Source organism: Papio anubis, chromosome 9, assembly GCF_008728515.1.
Source record: "Papio anubis isolate 15944 chromosome 9, Panubis1.0, whole genome shotgun sequence".
Lineage (NCBI taxonomy): Eukaryota > Metazoa > Chordata > Mammalia > Primates > Cercopithecidae > Papio > Papio anubis.
Genome location: NC_044984.1, coordinates 77,095,053 through 77,113,268, shown reverse-complemented (window position 1 = coordinate 77,113,268; position 18,216 = coordinate 77,095,053). Strand labels below are relative to the sequence as shown.

Genomic DNA, 18,216 nt, shown 5'->3' with positions numbered 1-18,216 from the left:
TAAGCCACACTGCAAGGTAACAAGCTAGATGTCTCCCTCAGCCCGGGTATAGGCCTGTTTCCCAGTATCTGCAAGAGGCAGCAGAACTTTTTGTTTGCCTTCTTGTAGGCTGTCATTTTGTATGCTCACCCCATAGGCCAGGCACTACAGCTAAGGTTTTACGACTAATATCTCATTTATTCTGCAAGCAATCCTCTGTGAGAAAGGCACTATTAGTACCTTCAGTCGACAGATGAAGAAATTGAGGTTTACGTGCCTTGCCCAGGTCACAGGCATAGGAAAGCCATTATTTGAAACCAGGTTAGATTCCACAGCTTAAATACTTAACTTCTTGCTTCATACCTACAAACACACATGAAATTAGTTTATATCTCTTTACTTTTTTATTATACTATGTATTCTGATGTAGTCTTGCAAAAGGCCAGAGAAATTGACCAGGACTAGGATCCCGGACAAAGAAACAACACATGCCGGCAGACATGATGGTGAAAGCTTCACCGTGAAACTTCATGCTCCTTGCTGGTAAGAACACTACAACTACAGTAAGCAACTCTGAGGGATTCATGGGCAAGACCTCTGTTGTAGGGTAAATTGTGTACCCTCAAAAAGATATGTTGAGGTGTCCTTATAAAAAGGGGAAATGTGGACACAGACACACACGCAGAGAGAATACTATGTGACGATGAAGGCTCAGATTGGAATATAAGGCCAGGAAAGCCAGAGATGGTCAACAAACTACCAGAAGCTGAGAAAGGGAGACACACAGAACTAATTCCACAGCTCTCGGAAGAAACCAACCCTGCAGACACTATCTCAGATGTCTAGCCTCCAGAACTTGCAGAAGAAATATATCTATTATTTACACCTCCCAGTCTGTGGTGCTTTGTTACAGTGGTCCTAGGAAACTCGTACCCGCCACCCCCCATCTAAAAATTCAGAGATATGTGACTTACAGCAGTGAGAGAAAGGGCATCTTTCTTTTCTACCTTTCCACATAATCCCTAGGAAATGCCCCTTCATATGTGAAGCTCACTTCTTCTGGAAAACAACAGGGGACAATCTCTCTTCCTGAAATATGAAGGTTGGAACCAAGGGAGTCAAGTGATTCTCCATCAGGGCAGGTCATTAAACCCTTAGTCCATAACAATCTAATCTCTGGTCTGCAGGTCTGAGTACATTTTTCAACACTGAATATATTTTTGAAATCAGTGCTATCATGAGTATAATCATTCTACATAAAGTTATAGGTAGCTACTACAGATAATTCCCTGGTAGTAATTATCCCATGAAAATATTTTATAGCAAGAATATCAGTTAGACTGATGTACAGACTGGCAGAAGGGAGGAACTTTCTGTTGTAATGGTAAAGAACGGTATCTTTTGCTGGAGTTATAAATGCAACATGGACTTTTTAGAGTGAATCAGCTAGAGGCTACTGCTCTTGAAAGCAAAGTTTTTCCTGCAAATATCATCATTGTCTGGAAATGTTTCAGATGTATATTTTCGTTTACCTCTGGCTGTTCATTAGTCACAACTTCTCTAACTAGCAAATCTTTACTTTTTTTTTTTTTTTTTTTTTTGAGACGGAGTTTCACTCTTGTTGCCCAGGCTGGAGTGCAGTGGTGTGATCTCAGCTCACTACAACCTCCCCCTTCCCGGTTCAAGCGATTCTCCTGCCTCAGCCTCCCAAGTAGCTGCCATTACAGGCTCCCACCACAATGCCCAGCTAATTTTTAGATTTTTAGTAGAGACGGGGTTTCACCATGTTAGCCACGCTGGTCTCAAACTCCTGAACTCAAGTGATCCAACCACCTCGGCCTCCCAAAGTGCTGGGATTACAGGCTTGAGCCACCGCAACCAGCCAAGTCTTTACATCTTTTTTTTTTTTTTTTTTTTTTTTGAGACGGAGTATCCCTCTATCACCCAGGCTGGAGTGCAGTGACGCGATCTTGGCTCACTGCAAGCTCCGTCTTCAGGATTCACGCCATTCTCCTGCCTCAGCCTCCCGAGTAGCTGGGACTACAGGTGCCGCCACCACGCCCTCCATCTACCCATCTTGGCCTCCCGAAGTGCTGGGATTACAGGCGTGAGCCACCGCACCCAGCCCCAAGTCTTTATATCTTTTAAAATGAAAATTAGGTGGCCGGGCGCGGGGGCTCACGTCTGTAATCCCAGCACTATGGGAGGCCGAGGCGGGCGGATCACGAGGTCAGGAGATCAAGATCATCCTGGCTAACACGGTGAAACCCCGTCTCTACTGAAAATACAGAAAATTAGCCGGGCTTGGTGGCGGGCGCCTGTAGTTCCAGCTACTCACGAGGCTGAGGCAGGACAATGGCGTGAACCCGGGAGACGGAGCTTGCTATGAGCAGAGATCGCGCCACTACACTCCAGCCTGGGTGACAGAGCCAGACTCCATCTCAAAAAAAAAAAAAAAAAAAAAAAAAAATTAGGTTGGTTATATTAAAAATGACCACTCTAAAAAAGCAAAACAAAACCTACTCTGTAAACAATTTTAGAGCCATTCATGGTACCTAGGAATTATAAGATTTAGAGCATTTTATATAAATTGAATGATCTAATCTTCCCACATGGGCCTAAAATGACTTAATATTGTCCTGGTTCTGTCTACCTAAAATCCTTCAAAAACATGCACTGAATATATGAGTAAGCCAAAAAACCACTGTCAGATAATTCAAAGCTTGATAAATCAGCACCTCTTATCTTTAAAACTGATTTAGCATCTAATTCACAGAATTCAGAAAAGAGAGATACTGAGTTTTTTTTTTTGTTTTTTTTTTTTTTTTTTTTTGAGACGGAATCTCGCTCTGCCGCCCAGGCTGGAGTGCAGTGGCCAGATCTCGGCTCACTGCAAGCTCCGCCTCCCGCGTTCACGCCATTCTCCTGCCTCAGCCTCCCAAGTAGCTGGGACTACAGGCACCCGCCACCTCGCCCGGCTAGGTTTTTGTATTTTTTTTTAGTAGAGACGGGGTTTCACCGTATTAGCCAAGATGGTCTCGATCTCCTGACCTCGTGATCCGCCCGCCTCGGCCTCCCAAAGTGCTGAGATTACAGGCTTGAGCCACCGCGCCCGGCCCATACTGAAATTTTTTTATACGCTTTTGACCTTACTCTTTTTTTGTCGGCCTAGACCTTATTACACACAGCAGCCAATATACATTGTGATACTTGAATAAAACAGTGCTTCCTAAAACACCATGTATCAGGAGACCATACCAGAGGTGCTGCTACATGGTCATTTCTATGTAAAATTCAACCAACCTATTCACTTTAGCAACAAGGAAGCCTATTTCTCTGAAGTAGGTAACAGTTATTGTCCAATTCATTACCATACAGAAGAGTAACAATTGTCTTGGTGAATAAAACAATTAGTGTGAAGACAGCCTCCCACACGTTTTATTAAAATTGTAATTAGCAACATACTGCTTCACAGTAACACCTAGGCTATACAGGAAATACTTCAAATCATTTTCCAGTGGTATAAATAAAAATTTCAAGATCACTTGTAGAATACCCATTATATTTTTAAAATGCAATCAGTGTTGCAGAAAGTAAGGCAGGGAAGCTAATGATACTGTGAACAAGGTAAAGTATGAACAATACAGTCTGCATTGGAAAGGCAACTAAAAACTTCAGATCCTCTGACATAAATCACAGCATGAACCAACATCTAGTCTTATATTATACAAACATATCTTAAATAATTGTTATTATAGTCAACTTTTATTTTGAGCTAATTATATTCATGAGATAAATTCAATAAAACTTCACAAAAACATGAAGTAGGAACTTTTATATCCCCATTTTAAAGTTGGGGAAACTGAGGCTTAGAGGGGTTGAGTGACCTGACCAAGGTTATAACCAGTAGCTGGTAAGTTGCAGAACCTGCACTTATATCCCAGTCAGACTCCCAATACAACCTGCTCTTGGTCTTTAGACCACTCTGCTTCATAGAATCAGCCTGAGAAGAAACAGGCTGGGGCGGAAGTTTCTACCAAAGTTCAGCCAAAGAGGCTGCTGAGGAGGTGTAACTTAGAACAACTTTATTAAATATGTTATGCACTATATATACTTTTCCCCTAAGCTTACCACCATAGCAAAGTTATTCTTAGACCAACTACTTACATTAAACTGCTGGAATAGGCTAAAGTTATTTTTATTATTTTCACCAAAATGTAAAGGAGGCTGTAGTGTAAGTTAAAATGCATGTAAAGGGCTGTAAATAATTATTCATTTGTTTTGGAGTAAATGCCACTAGCTTTTCCTGAAATTTTTCACTACTAAAACAAGAAGCTAAAGGATTCAATTTACCATGAGAGCCTTCAGCTGGGGCATCAGTCTATTATAAAACTAATTTTTACAGCAAATAAAATTCATTCTTCAGCCGTGTTTCAAGATACCTTAGTAACCAGCTCTATGTTTTTCCCTCAGTAGTTCTCAATGCTTTCACTGAAATATCACTGAAATACAGGACTGCAATGAATTCAGCCAGGTCGTCCTGGCTACAAATAGTCTCCTCCCAAAACTCCACCCCCACCTCAACCCCAATCTTATTAAAATCCAGCACTCAAAAGGCCTGGGAGGTTGCTCATACTCAATTCAGATACACACACCGAGTTCCATCTATATGGCTGGCCCTGTTCTAAGTTTCTGGTATTATGGTATTCTAACCCATCCTATTATCTCTGAAAGGCCAAAATATATAGCTGATAACTCATAAACCTAAATCTACAACATATAAAAGCAAAGCAGTGGAAATCACTTCATCATGCTCTCCACTGTTATCTTAGTTTGCTTTGTCCTTCTGTAACAAAACACTGGAGACTGACTGATAACTTACAGAGAAATTTATTTTCTCACACTTCTGCAAGCTAGGAAGTCCAAGATCAATGCCCTGGCAGGTGTGTTGTCTGGGGAGGGCTGCTCTCTGCTTCCAAGATGGCGCCTTGTTGCTGCATCCCCAGAAAGGGAGAAACATCGTGTCTCCACATGGTGGAAGGCAGAAGGGCAAGCTAGTTGAATGCTCCTGAAGCCTTTTTTTTTTTTAAGGCTCATGATCCCAATTCACCAGGGAAGAACTTTCATGGCCTAATTACCTCATAAGGGGCCCATCTCTTAGTACCATATTGTCATCATCCTAGTTGACATGATATTGTTAACATCTGAATTTTGGAGGGGATGTGAACAAACCACAGCACCTGTGGAAACCAACGTTCTTTTAAGGCAACCCAATCTCTACCCTTCAGACACAAATACTAGGTTAAATACAGGACCGTGATATCAACATATGACTGAGAGTTTTCTAGAGTGGATATAATGTACAGAATATACAGACTGTCTTACCATATAATTTTTTAACTTTTTTCTTTTGAGACGGAGTCTCACTGTCACCCAGGCTGGAGTGCAGTGGCGCGATCTCGGCTCACTGCAATCTCTGCCTCCCAGGTTCAAGCGATTCGCCCACCTCAGCCTCCCGAGTAGCTGGGATTACAGACACGTGCCACCAAGCCCAGCTAATTTTTGTATTTTTAGTAGAGATGGGGTTTCACCATGTTGGCCAGGCTGATCTCGAACTCCTGACCTCAAGTGATCCACTTGTCTCAGGCTCCCAAAGTGCTGGGATTACAGGCATGAGCCACCACGCCCGGCCAATTTTCTCAACTTCAGATTCAAGTGATTCACAGATGAACTCTTCCATGTTGACTTACTTCTCTTAGAATCCCAGGCTCCTTGTCTTTATTTTTCCAAAGGATTTCTATTAGCATCACTGCTACCTTTTCTTGAGTGGTTATTACAAGGCAGAGACTATTGGTAGCTTTATATAAATATTCAGAAGGATCCCATGATAACTAACTACTTCTTTTCTGCAAATGGCAAAACTGCAACTTGCATCAGTTAGATAATAGTCCCAAAGTCAAACAGTCAATAACTAAGGCATGTATCTCCGGGTTCACACTCTATTCTCTTAATAAATATACTTTCAAGATGTGGTTAAATTCACCTTCTCAAATTGAAAAATCATTGATTATGGTAATAGGAGTATGACCATTTTAATATATTTATAATAGAAGCCTTTATAAGAGGTAGTAATGCAAATACCTCATTTGACCTAACACAAAATAAAACCATAGATGCTGTTAAAAAATAAAACACACACACACAAACACACACACGCACACACAACCAGCAAAAGTCACATGATTTAGAGTCCTTCACTTGTTTGTGGAATCAAAATTGTATAAATATGCAAGGCAGAGCTTGGCCTGCTCTATGAAATGTCACTAACAATACACCTCAATTTGTGTTTCCCCCCAACACAAGCCCTTTTTTTCTGTGAGTTGGTAGATGGGGAAGAGGGAAAATGTGCATCATTTATATCTTTCAAGAACAAAAGACGAACCAAATTCCAATGACAAGCAGTAAAAAGAGGGAGGACAAAGGATGAGGAGAGGAGTGAGAGAGGAGGGCGCCCCAGGAGTTAACACTAGCTGAACAAATTGCGGGCCTGCGCCCTGTCCCACATGCCGGCTGAGGCCAGCGGGCTGCCCTGGGACCAAGTCACATGTGCCCTCTTCTCACGCATCAACACAGCCTGTGCAAATAAGTGAACAGTCACAAGTGAGTGACTGAAGCACCCTGGAGCCATCAAATTGTAAAGAAGGGTTTCTATCAGAAAGCTGAAAATCACATACTGGGGGCACAAAGCAGTTGATATTGAAAAACATCCCTAGGGATCAAGAAAGCATAAAAGTCAAGTCATTTTCCCAAGTCTCATATACAGTAGATAAGCCTATTGAGAACATTGTAAGCTATGCTAATTGGTTCAGAGGTTATATATCTCTTTTGTTTGTTCCAACTGAGCCTTCACATGCTGCAGTGAACTGGGGAAAAAGACAGTGTAATAAATCTATCTGAAACAAAACAGCATTAGGGTTTGAAAGATGCTAATAAGCTGCAGTGTTCCAACTTGAAAACTCCCCTTCCCACCCCCACACCATATTACTAGCTCCTAAGTCATTTCTAAAAGCACAGGAAGAAGGTGTTTAAAAATTCTTCAACTCCTCATACTGCTAATTCTTTATTACAGCTAATAGTTTTAAAATTAAATCAAGTGTCATTTGACAGAGTAACACTAATTTAGTCATTTATAATGAAAGCATGTTCTTCTACATATAAAATGTTAGGAAATATTATATTTGCATCTTGTCATTGGAAAACTGAATGAACATTAATTCAATAATGCTTCTTAGAACTTTACTACTTTCAAACTAAATCTGTCCCTACATTTAGAACTGAAGATATATTCTAATTTTGAAAAAAAAAAAAAAAAGACTGCGTCAATTGATTTTGATTTCTTATCCTGGGAAAAAGATGAAATGAGACATGTAAATGAAAGCACGACAAAAAGTATTAAGTCCTTTAAAAATGTTAAATATTATTTCGAGATCTTAAGAATCCTAGAACCAAAAGGTACTAAAAAAGAAAATAATGTTCTATCCTTTGCATCAGCAACAGTTAGCTTTGTGTAAATAGCCAGGTACTGAGGACACTGTGGAAACAATTCTGAATAATTAGCCATACTACCATTGTGTAATTAAATACTACAGTGGTTATGTGCATATGTGTGTACTCATTCTATCAAAAGGCGCCCTTACAAAGTAGACATAAAAATATACCACACTTTAAGGTATCTCAGAGGAATGCCTGGACAACATGTATTAATTTCCTCTGGCAACAATCAATCACATTTTGTGGTCTGATTTAGATCTTCAGCACATTTTAATTCACCGTAATTAAGCTAGAACTGTACACATACTAAGTGGCAAAGTACTCTATATCTTCAAAAAAATAAAAGATGAATATGAGAATATTCATCTCCAGAATCTGTATCATGTGAAAATAAAATGTAAAGTAACATAGAGAGAGGCCAGGTGCAGTGCCTCAGGCCTATAATCCCAGCACTTTGAGAGGCTAAGGTGGGAGGATCATTTCAGGACAGGAGTTCAAGACAAGCAGAGGCAACATAGCAAGACCCCCATCTCTACAAAAAAAATGGAAAAAAAATAAAAAATAGCTGGGTGTGGTGATGCATGCCTGTTGTCTCAGCTACTCAGGGAGCTGAAATGGGAGAACTGCTTGACCCCAGGAAGTTGAGGCTGCAGTGAGTCATGATCAAATTACTGCACTCCATCCTGGGCGACAGAGCGAGACTGTGTCAAAAAAAAACCATTGAGGAGAGGAGAGGGAATAGAAAGTGACTGTTTAATGGGTACAGAGTCTCCTCTGGAGGTGTTGACATGTTTTGGAAATAGAGGTGATCAACATCATGAATGTACTGAGTTGAATGTCACTGAGTTGTACACTTCAAAATGGTAAATTTTATGTTATGTGAATTGCACCTCAAAAACAATTACAGTACTGAACTCCAGTTGATAGAAAGATAGGTGCTTTATACAGAGCATTTTGTTTCCAGTCTTGATAGTAATGCTAATGTATCATTATCCCCATTTTCAGATAAGAAAAGCCAAGCAAAAGTGGACACATCTGGAACACCACAGTACACAGATTTTAACTCAAGGCTGTTCACACTCTTTCCCCTCTACCTTGCTGCTTCTTGCTTCTGTGGGAATTTCTCAAGCAGGGGAGTAAGATAAAACACTCTTGATTAAGTCAGAACAGCTTAGCAAAGCACAGGTCAGGGAAGTATATGTCATGTTCTGAAAATGATAAGAAGCTTAGAACGGTAACAGTTGGGGCAGGAGAGCAATGAAGATAAAGCATAAGCAGTGGCTGTGGAGGTAAAGCCTACCAAAGGTCCTCTGTGCCTGGTAAGGAGTATGGGCTTTGTCTTGTTACCCACAGCAGTAGTTCTCAAAAAGTGTGTCTCAAAATCACTGGCAGGTTTCCTAAAGTACAGATTTCTGATTCACTTTTGTCTAGGGTGAGGTCTGAGAATTTACATTACTAAAAATTTACCAACAATGTTGATGCTGCTCGTTCAGTGACTATAACTTCTGGCCTATAGAATCATCAGAGGTTTTTACGTAGAAAAGCAACATAATTTTATGAATATATATAACATTATATATGGAAAAGTTATCTTGCAGTGTAGTTACTAAATCCCTTCCCTTCTGAAGTTGGTATTTATCAGGAGGAAAAGCCTTTGCACCACTTTTCCTTTTTTTTTTTTTTTTTTTTTTTTTTTTTTTTTGAGACGGAGTCTTGCTCTGTAGCCCGGGCTGGAGTGCAGTGGCCGGATCTCAGCTCACTGCAAGCTCCACCTCCCGGGTTTACACCATTCTCCTGGCTCAGCCTCCCGAGTAGCTGGGACTACAGGCGCCCGCCACCTCGCCCGGCTAGTTTTTTGTATTTTTAGTAGAGACGGGGTTTCACCATGTTAGCCAGGATGGTCTCGATCTCCTGACCTCGTGATCCGCCCGTCTCGGCCTCCCAAAGTGCTGGGATTACAGGCTTGAGCCACCGCGCCCGGCCTGCACCACTTTTCCTGTGGCAAAGAGCATAGCTCTCACTTGTGTTAGTATTAGGTCTGATTCTTACATCTGAGAGTATCTGACTGTCTTAATTTCACCATTCATTCCATAACTTATGGAAATATATATAACATTTTATTTAGGACAGGTAGCAGAGAATACAGACGAGATTACTGCAATGTCCAAAGTAAAAATAAATAAATAAAAACTTAAACTAGGATAACAAAAATAGGGTTTGGAGGTAGGGATGTCATGACCTACATAAAAATAAAAAACCCTTAGTAACATGGAAAGATAAAAAGCTCAAGAATTGGAATTACATAGTATGGGAATATACTTTTTCTTGAACTAGTGACTAATTAGAGGAGAAGTCATGTAAAAAGAATAGTCAAAGATAAGTTATGACTCCATGAAGGAAAAGCAGAAAGGAGAAGCATCTGGTCCTACAATACAGAAGCCCAGAGATGATGTTCACCCCCATCCAGGTCACTGAAGGTATGGATGAGCTCACTCAACTGGCTTCCCTAAACAGGGGGAAAGTGGCACGATAGCACCCCAGCAATTATGACATTCTGTTCGAATATTTCTTTTTTAAAGGCAAAGAGGCAGGGAGGTAAGCAAAAAGAAGAAATTTTACTTTTCTTTTTTTTTTTTTTTTTTTTTTTCTTTTTGAGACAGAGTTTCACCCTTGTTGTCCAGGCTGGAGTGCAATGGCACGATCTCAGCTCACTGCTACCTCTACCTCCTGGGTTCAAGTGATTCTCCTGCCTTAGCCTCCCAAGTAGCTGGGATTACAGGCATACACCACCACCCCTGGTTAATTTTTTGTATTTTTACTAGAGATGGGGTTTCACCATGGCCAGGCTGGTCTTGAACTCCTGACCTCAGGTGATCCACCCTCCTTGGCCTCCGAGAGTGCTGGGATTACAGGTGTGAGCCAACGTGCCCGGCCATAAGAAGAAATTTTTCAAACGCATTGAATCTGGCCCAGCAATATACTTTTTCCCAGGAAAATCAACATCTTCTTCTTGTGAAGAAAATTCATAAGAGAAAAAAAAAAAAAAATGCTATCAAATGACATTTCCAAACCAAAGCCAAGCAAACTACTGGCATTTCAAGAAATTTCAAATATTTAGTCTCTCAAAGAGGGACAATAAACTATAAACAGAGAGAGAACCAACTCCTATAGCCTCAATTCGCCCCCTCACAATTACAGCAAGACTGTCCCCGACAGCATGGCCATGGACAGTTTACCCATCTATTTTTTTTTTTTTTTTTTTTAAGAGACAAGATCTCACTCAAGCTAGAGTATGTGGTGAAAGGAACCCGTAAGCTCAATTCATCCTACCTCCTCAGCCTCCTAAGTAGTTGGGAGCACAGGCACACACCACCACACCCAGCTAATTTTTTGTTTTTGTAGAGATAAGGTCTCACTATGTTGCCTAGGCTGGTCTCAAACTCCTTGCCTCAAGAAATTATCCTATCTTGGCCTTCCAAAGTGATGGGATTACAGGCATGAGCCACTGTGCTCAGCTAGCTTACTCATCTTTACTGAGCCACTTCTTCCTCTATAAAATGAAAGATAACATGAATAGTACTTGTCTTGCCTACTTCACCAGTTAGATGTGAAAAGCAAATATAATAGAACACAGAAAGCAAACTGAGGGCATAAAGCAAACTCTATGTATTCCTACCATTATCTTACAATAGATTCAAAGTTACATTCAAAGAGGGAAGATGAACCAAATGCCCATCAGTCAGGATTCTTTCTATAGTATTAATAACAAGTTTCTTCAGATTCTCTGCCTTCGTTCACAGTTCACTGTTTTGTCAGAGGTGAACATGAATCAGAACTGTTTGCATGTTCCAGTAAAGAGCCTGGCTTAGTCTATATTTCTATATAATTTAAGTCAGGGATGGCATTTTACTTCAAATAAATATTAATCATACCAGATGAAAGGACAAACTTTGTTTAATGAATCTTTCCATTGTTCATGTTGCTAATTCATCACAGTAATATTAATTTACAGAACCCATGAATCCGTGTGTCTGCTTATACTCTGTTTTAAATGTTTCTTAACCATTATAGTACACTTAAGCCTATTTGTTCTTCCCTCTTTATTAACAACCTCTAAAATTCAGCATACACACAATTAGAGCCCACAGGGTGCAATTCTCTTTTTTCCCCTGACACAGTTCTAGATGGTCATGATTGCTTGGCAAACCTCTACCTCCTACACCTGCCATTCACAAGATTAGAAAACCCATTTAACTTTATCCTACATATCAGACACTGGTTTCAAAAAGACAAAAGGGTGAATCTGGAGACTTGAGGAAGCCATTTAGCAAAAGGAAGCGCTTTATTACCTCAAAGAAGTATCCCTCAATGAGTTTGGAGTAGCTGGTGACAGACAGAAGTAGGTAACAGGTTTTCCTTTCTTTTCTTTTCTTTTTGGAGGCAGAGTCCCCCTAGGTTGCCTGAGCTGTTCTGAAACTCTTGGGCTCAAGTGGTCCTCTGCCTTGGCCTCCCAAAGTACTGAGATGAACCACTGCGCTAGACTTTCCAGTAACGTCCATTCAGAACTTCTTGGTTCTGAAAGTGAAGAGAGAGAAAAGCTGCAGGAGTTTAGAACTTCAGCACCCTGGAAAGAGAAGAGAAACAGAGTAGGTCCAAGAACCTAAGAGCAGGAAAGTGCTTAAGGTGAGTGCAAGGATGTTAAGGATGTAATTATACATTCTCCAGAGATGAAAAGACCAGGACATTAGCTCTTGAACATGAAAAAGGTCTGGGAAGGCTGTGAGGGAGAAAAGGTAAGCAAGCTAGTAAGTTTTTTCTTTTCCTTCTAGGAGATTGTAACCAAATAAATTTAATAAGGTAAAGAGACATATGCAAAATATTGGTGGGGAGAAGAGACATATTTACCTGACATTGCTAACCCACCACTCAGGTAACCCCACTGTGCTCTTATTGCTGTTCCTAAGCTACCAAACCTTGCAGTAAAAACTTAAAAATCACGTACCCATGAAATTTGCGCCACCCAACTTCAACTTCACTAGTATTTACCAATAGTTGCAATGATGTAAGAATTTTGAGTATTTCCATTGAATTTGTAGAAAAATACTTATTTCCCTTACTCTAAATATTTATATAAAGGGTCAGAAGGTATACTGTACTATAATCTCTGTACTCAAATAACATTGTTATAACTTGCCCCCAAAATAAAAAGCACTCTACCTAAAAGATATTTCCAAAACATTACAGAATAAAATAATTTTATTAAGTTATATTTAAAATACAGTAGCAGATCTGATTTTTTAAAAGAAAATCCATAACATACGTTCTGTAAGGAAATCATTTAAATGTTGTAGGGACACTGGAAAGTCTAGTCTCATCTCATGCCAAAATACCACTTTTGGAAACCACATAATTACGTTCTTAAAAGAGGACATACATTACCAAGATGAAGTAAGGAAAGAAAATTTTAGGCTACTGTTGGTCTAAGGGCATTTAATTATTATTATTATTTTTTATTTTTTTTTTTTTTTTATGAGATGGAGTCTTGCTCTGTCACCCAGGCTGGAGTGCAATGATGTGATCTCGGCTCACTGCTACCTCCGCCTCCCAGGTTCAAGCGATTCTCCTGCCTCAGCCTCCCAAGTAGCTGAGACTACAGGTACACACCACCACGCCCAGCTAATTTTTTTGTATTTTTAGTTAAGACGGGGTTTCTCCGTGTTCGCCAGGCTGGTCTCAGACTCCTGACCTCATGTGATCCACCCGCCTCGGCCTCCCAAAGTGCCGGTATTACAGGCATGAGCAACCGCATCTGGCCAGGACATTTAATTTCTAATATCTGTTTTTAATCAGCTAAGAGTATTACAGAAACACAAATCCATACTGACATCATAAGATGAATTAGGTCAAAGATAATTTTAAGGGATAAAGATTTTAAGAAGTAAATCTAACTTAAGCAACTGTCTGAAAAATTTAGCAAACATTTCAGGGAAAAATATAAATTCATTTACATATAACTAGCTTCTGTATTTTTTCGAATCCTTTAAGAATAAAGTCTAAACCTCATTACAAACAATTCCTTAAATATCCCCTTTCCAACTCAGAAATAGTTAAAACAACAAACAAGCTATTCCACATGTAAAATGGACTTCAGTGCAGAAAATAAGTCCACTGACATTTCATAAATAATGTCCCTTAGCCACCTCATTAGACTCACACCATCTAAAATTAACTGTGGGAAGAAAAAACATGAAAGATAGAAAATGATAAAAACTGCTTTGCCTAGTAGATAGTGAAAATATAAATATGAAAAAGTTTCACCAGTTTCTATACTGGGTATAATAGTTAAAATATACAACCCTAGCCCCCAACCAAAACATAATATTTGATAGAAACAGCCTGATAAAGCTCTCTGAACAAACAAAATAGTGTTAGGGCTAAATACAAACTGTATGGTTATATAGGCTCCTATAATTAAACACTTTTCATTTAAACACTTATTTCACTTCTAGCTTGTAATAAGAAAGTAGGTATGCATGAGGAATTTATTTTAAGATGCCATCTACATAAATCAACTACAGCATAGCTGAGTAGTAAAAATGTTCTAACAAAAACAAAAACTTTTATTGTAAGATCCCTAGTACTTGGAATGGTTCCCACTTCACAGTACCCCAACAAAAACTAAGGAAAATATCTCGTTAAGAGCTCTAAGGAGGCCGGGCGTGGTGACTTATACCTGTAATCCCAGCACTTTGGGAGATGGAGGTGGGCGGATTACCTGAGGTCGGGAGTTCGAGATCAACCTGGCTGACATGGTGAAACCCTGTCTCTACTAAATATACAAAATTAGCTGGGCGTGGTGGTGCACGCCTGTAATCCCAGATACTCCAGAGGCTGAGGCAGGAGAATTGCTTGAACCCGGGAGGTGGAGGTTGCAGTGAGCCGGGATCGTGCCACTGTACTCCAACCTGGGGTGACAGTGAGACTCTGTCTCAAAAACAAACAAACAAAAAAAAAAAAAAATGAAAAAAAAAAGAGCTCTAAGGAGCTGGAGACCCTTTCTTCAAAGGCACGAGGCCCAGATCACTGTTGAGACAAAGGGAAGAGCTGTACCAAGCAGTGTTCTAATCAAGGAATTCCCAGTAATGAGAGTCTAAAAAGTAAACATTTAACACTAATTCATCAGTGTTACTTCAAAATAATGGCAGGTGCTCATTTTTCTACCCCAAATGTAATCAAATATCTTTTTTTGCTATCAAAAATATCAGCTGGAGAAGAAACTCTCAAAGTACAAATTGGAGAAAATTAAGTCAGCACCACTGATCTCTATGTCAACGTGAATAAAATAACTACAATAAAAGGAGTCACTTCTGAACGGTGAGAGCCATTACAATTTATTGGGCAACATATAATGTACTATACCTGTGATACCTTTCCACTACTGCCTTATACCATTATTTAAACAGGGGGAAGGGAGACTAATCATTTATCTTTTCAGGTGTATGTGTCATCATTTCTCAACTAGATTATAATTCCCTTGAAGAAGGAAGCTAGAAAGTAAGATGTTTCCTTGCATTTTTTTTCTAAACTTTGCACCCATGTAGATACATATTAGATGGTTTTCTCTATGACTTCTTAACGGAAAGGAAATCCCAGCAAATAGAACACAGGGAGATCAAGAAAAGAAACACATCAGCAAAACATAAATCAGGTAATCAGAGCAGGTTAACTTTCTGTATTGTTCGACAGGCAACAAAAAACAGTTAAAAGACCGTAGGCTCTGCAGCAACCAGAACATGGGAAGAACTCTAAAAATCAGAAAAGGACATAAAACAAAGTAGACTTGCCACACTTAGAATTTCAACATACTTAAATCGAGGTGGTGACATAAACTTCTACCCAGTGCCTTTTTCCCCATTTAGCAGCTGTTTAACAAATATCTGCAGAAATGAACCAAATCCTTTAATAAACAAGGATAATCTCTGAATCATGGTCTCTAGAATCAAGGAGACTAGAGAATTCCAAAGTGACAAAGGGAACCATGTTTCAGGATTGTAAATCAGGTTAGACAGTGAAAGACTGCCATTTTAATCTTCAATATCATTATTTTCTTTAGGGCATTTGGGATTTGAGAATGAATGTGGTAATAAACCATTCCTTTTGCTGCTGCCCTACCTTGTGAAGTTTACTTAAATTATGCAGTCCAACAACAGGCAGACAAATATGAATGGACATATATTTTGCTAAATATATTTTCCTGTTTGAAAACAAAGAGCTTTACTGCCGACAACTTGGTAAAATAAATAAAAGTCACGTGATACACAAAAAATAAAAAGTTACATTCTCACATTCCAGTGTTCTAATAATGTGCCCCTAGTTTGTTTTTATTTTGTGATTTGTTTCTTTTGTGTGAGTGTGTGTGTTCTGTGTGGTGTGTGTTGGCGGGGGGGTTGTTTGTTTGCTTCAGATTAAAAATTAAAATAGCTGAAACCAGAAAGAATGAGAGGGCTCAGGATTAAGCACAAGGTAGGGAAATTCCTTCCCAATTGCATTTCTCAATCCCTTTGGTATCAAAGCAAAATGGAGTTTTCCCTCTAAGTCCTTCTCATCTAATATTTTAGTGCTCAAGAGATCCCCAGCAGCTTCCAGGTCTAAAGAGAGGCCTCAAAGTAAAACTGAGTTCTTTCCCATTGGCATGGATCTCTATGAAACCTACACATGACTACATCTTTAAGAGAAGCAAACACTATTAAGAAAGGTCTCTTCCCTTCTATGCCAGGTAATAGCCTTCAGTTGTTCACTCTTATTATTCCCAGTTGGAAACTGAACAAAAAGACACAGAAATTGTAAACTAAACTATTTTCTGAAAATTCTGAAGTGGCTGGAACCAAAACCAAACAAACAAACAAAAAAGACACACACAAGGAAATCAATGAAACTCAGAAAGCTGCAGGGCAGAATTCTGTAATAAAGCCAATGTTCTCCACCAAAAAAATTAATATGCTGTTAACTCCAGCTGAAAATATGCTTTTAAAATTAAAACCCCAAAACACAAAAATGAAGCATATGGAATTACTCTGACAACATACTAACGCCACATTTCCTAACTACTTTCAGACTTCACGATGGAAGGTAAAAGGAAGTTAGCCTTCACCTACAAATGGAAGTGGCTTTAAGGTGAATGAGAAAGAGAAAAGTTAGAAGTCTTGCTTCCTTTTAAAGTTCACAACGTCAGCTTTCCCATTGGCAGTAAAGCAGGAAACCAGTCCCCAATATCAAATTGTACCCCTCTATTTTCTATAAGGTAGGAGGAAACACTGATGTATCAGGCCATGAGATCATAGTAATGACATGAGACCTAATACCCAACTCCATGTAGGAGATATACTTAACCACAACATACCATATCAATTTCATGTATCCTTTCCACTTAATATGCAGGTTCTCCCAACACACCTTCTCTAGGATATACTGCCCTAGCCAATGCCTTTCAAAGTGGCTTCCACACACCAAAAAAGGAGAGTTGCACAAAATAATTAACTGGGGTACGGGAGAAATATCTGGAACTTCTATTTCTGTCACATTATTTGGGTTTCCATTTATTTTAGACTTACAATATTCAAGATGTACTATTCAAGTATTATATGTATATATTTTTAAATATATATGTAGTATACATGTGTTTTGGAAGGATGATGTGAACTGGTTTAAAAAAAGAACTACTCTAGTTTACAGCAGTTCCACTCTACATATTCATGTCTGCTAATAATTAATGGAAAATATAGCTATAGCCAGGCGCGGTGGCTCAAGCCTGTAATCCCAGCACTTCGGGAGGCCGAGACGGGCAGATCACGAGGTCAGGAGATCAAGACTATCCTGGCTAACACGGTGAAACCCCGTCTTACTAAAAAATACAAAAAACTAGCCGGGCGAGGTGGCGGGCGCCTGTAGTCCCAGCTACTCGGGAGGCTGAGGCAGGAGAATGGCGTAAACCCGGGAGGCGGAGCTTGCAGTGAGCTGAGATCTGGCCACTGCACTCCAGCCTGGGAGACAGAGCGAGACTCCGTCTCAAAAAAAGAAAAAAGAAAAAAAAAAAGAAAAGAAAAGAAAATATAGCTATAATCAGAATTCTCATCATCCATGTACTCCGTTCTACAACTTGTAGAGGATTGTTATAAACATTCTCATGTATCACAATCTTGGACGTAGCAGGCAGAGAGAGGTGCAATGCCGTATTTCAACAATTGAGCAAACCAACACTAGGAGAGAACCATTTGAGGTTGATTGCTGCTTTGATCCTCCTCCCTAGCCCCCTTTCCAGTTGCTCCTCCATTCCTTTGCTTCATTTACTACAGAAGCTTGTACCCTTGAGACAAAAATCACTCCCTTGAGGATCCTTCAAATGGTGGAAAAAATAAGTAAGCTAAATAATTCATGAAATGACAACTTAGTAGGAAGCACTCTTTCCCCGGATTTGCATTAAACACACAACCATACTTCCAGCCAGATTTTAAACCCAGATGAAATCATAAATGTCAATCCTCCACTTAGAAGAATGTGAATTTAGAGATAAAGAAAAATCAGTCACTTACTGAAGAAAAATCCACAATCAGAATCTTACAGCTGGGACACATTTCTACTCACTGGACTACAAAATATCCTAGTGTCAGATTAATGGCAACAAAAGGG

General features: G+C 39.6%; 1 protein-coding gene across 3 annotated transcripts in view; it reads right to left on the bottom strand.

Moving 5' to 3' along the window:
* TMTC2 (transmembrane O-mannosyltransferase targeting cadherins 2) overlaps positions 1-18,216 on the bottom strand; it is a 482,099-nt gene that overhangs the window by 372,930 nt on the left and 90,953 nt on the right. Inside the window, exon 1 of one of the 3 annotated variants that reach the window (XM_017946043.3) lies at positions 11,880-12,182. The exons of the other annotated variants lie outside the window; for them this stretch is intronic. The gene's annotated coding sequence lies outside the window, so the exon portion shown is untranslated. Of the gene's footprint in view, positions 1-11,879; positions 12,183-18,216 lie in introns of those variants that run through there. 3 annotated transcript variants of the gene reach the window in all.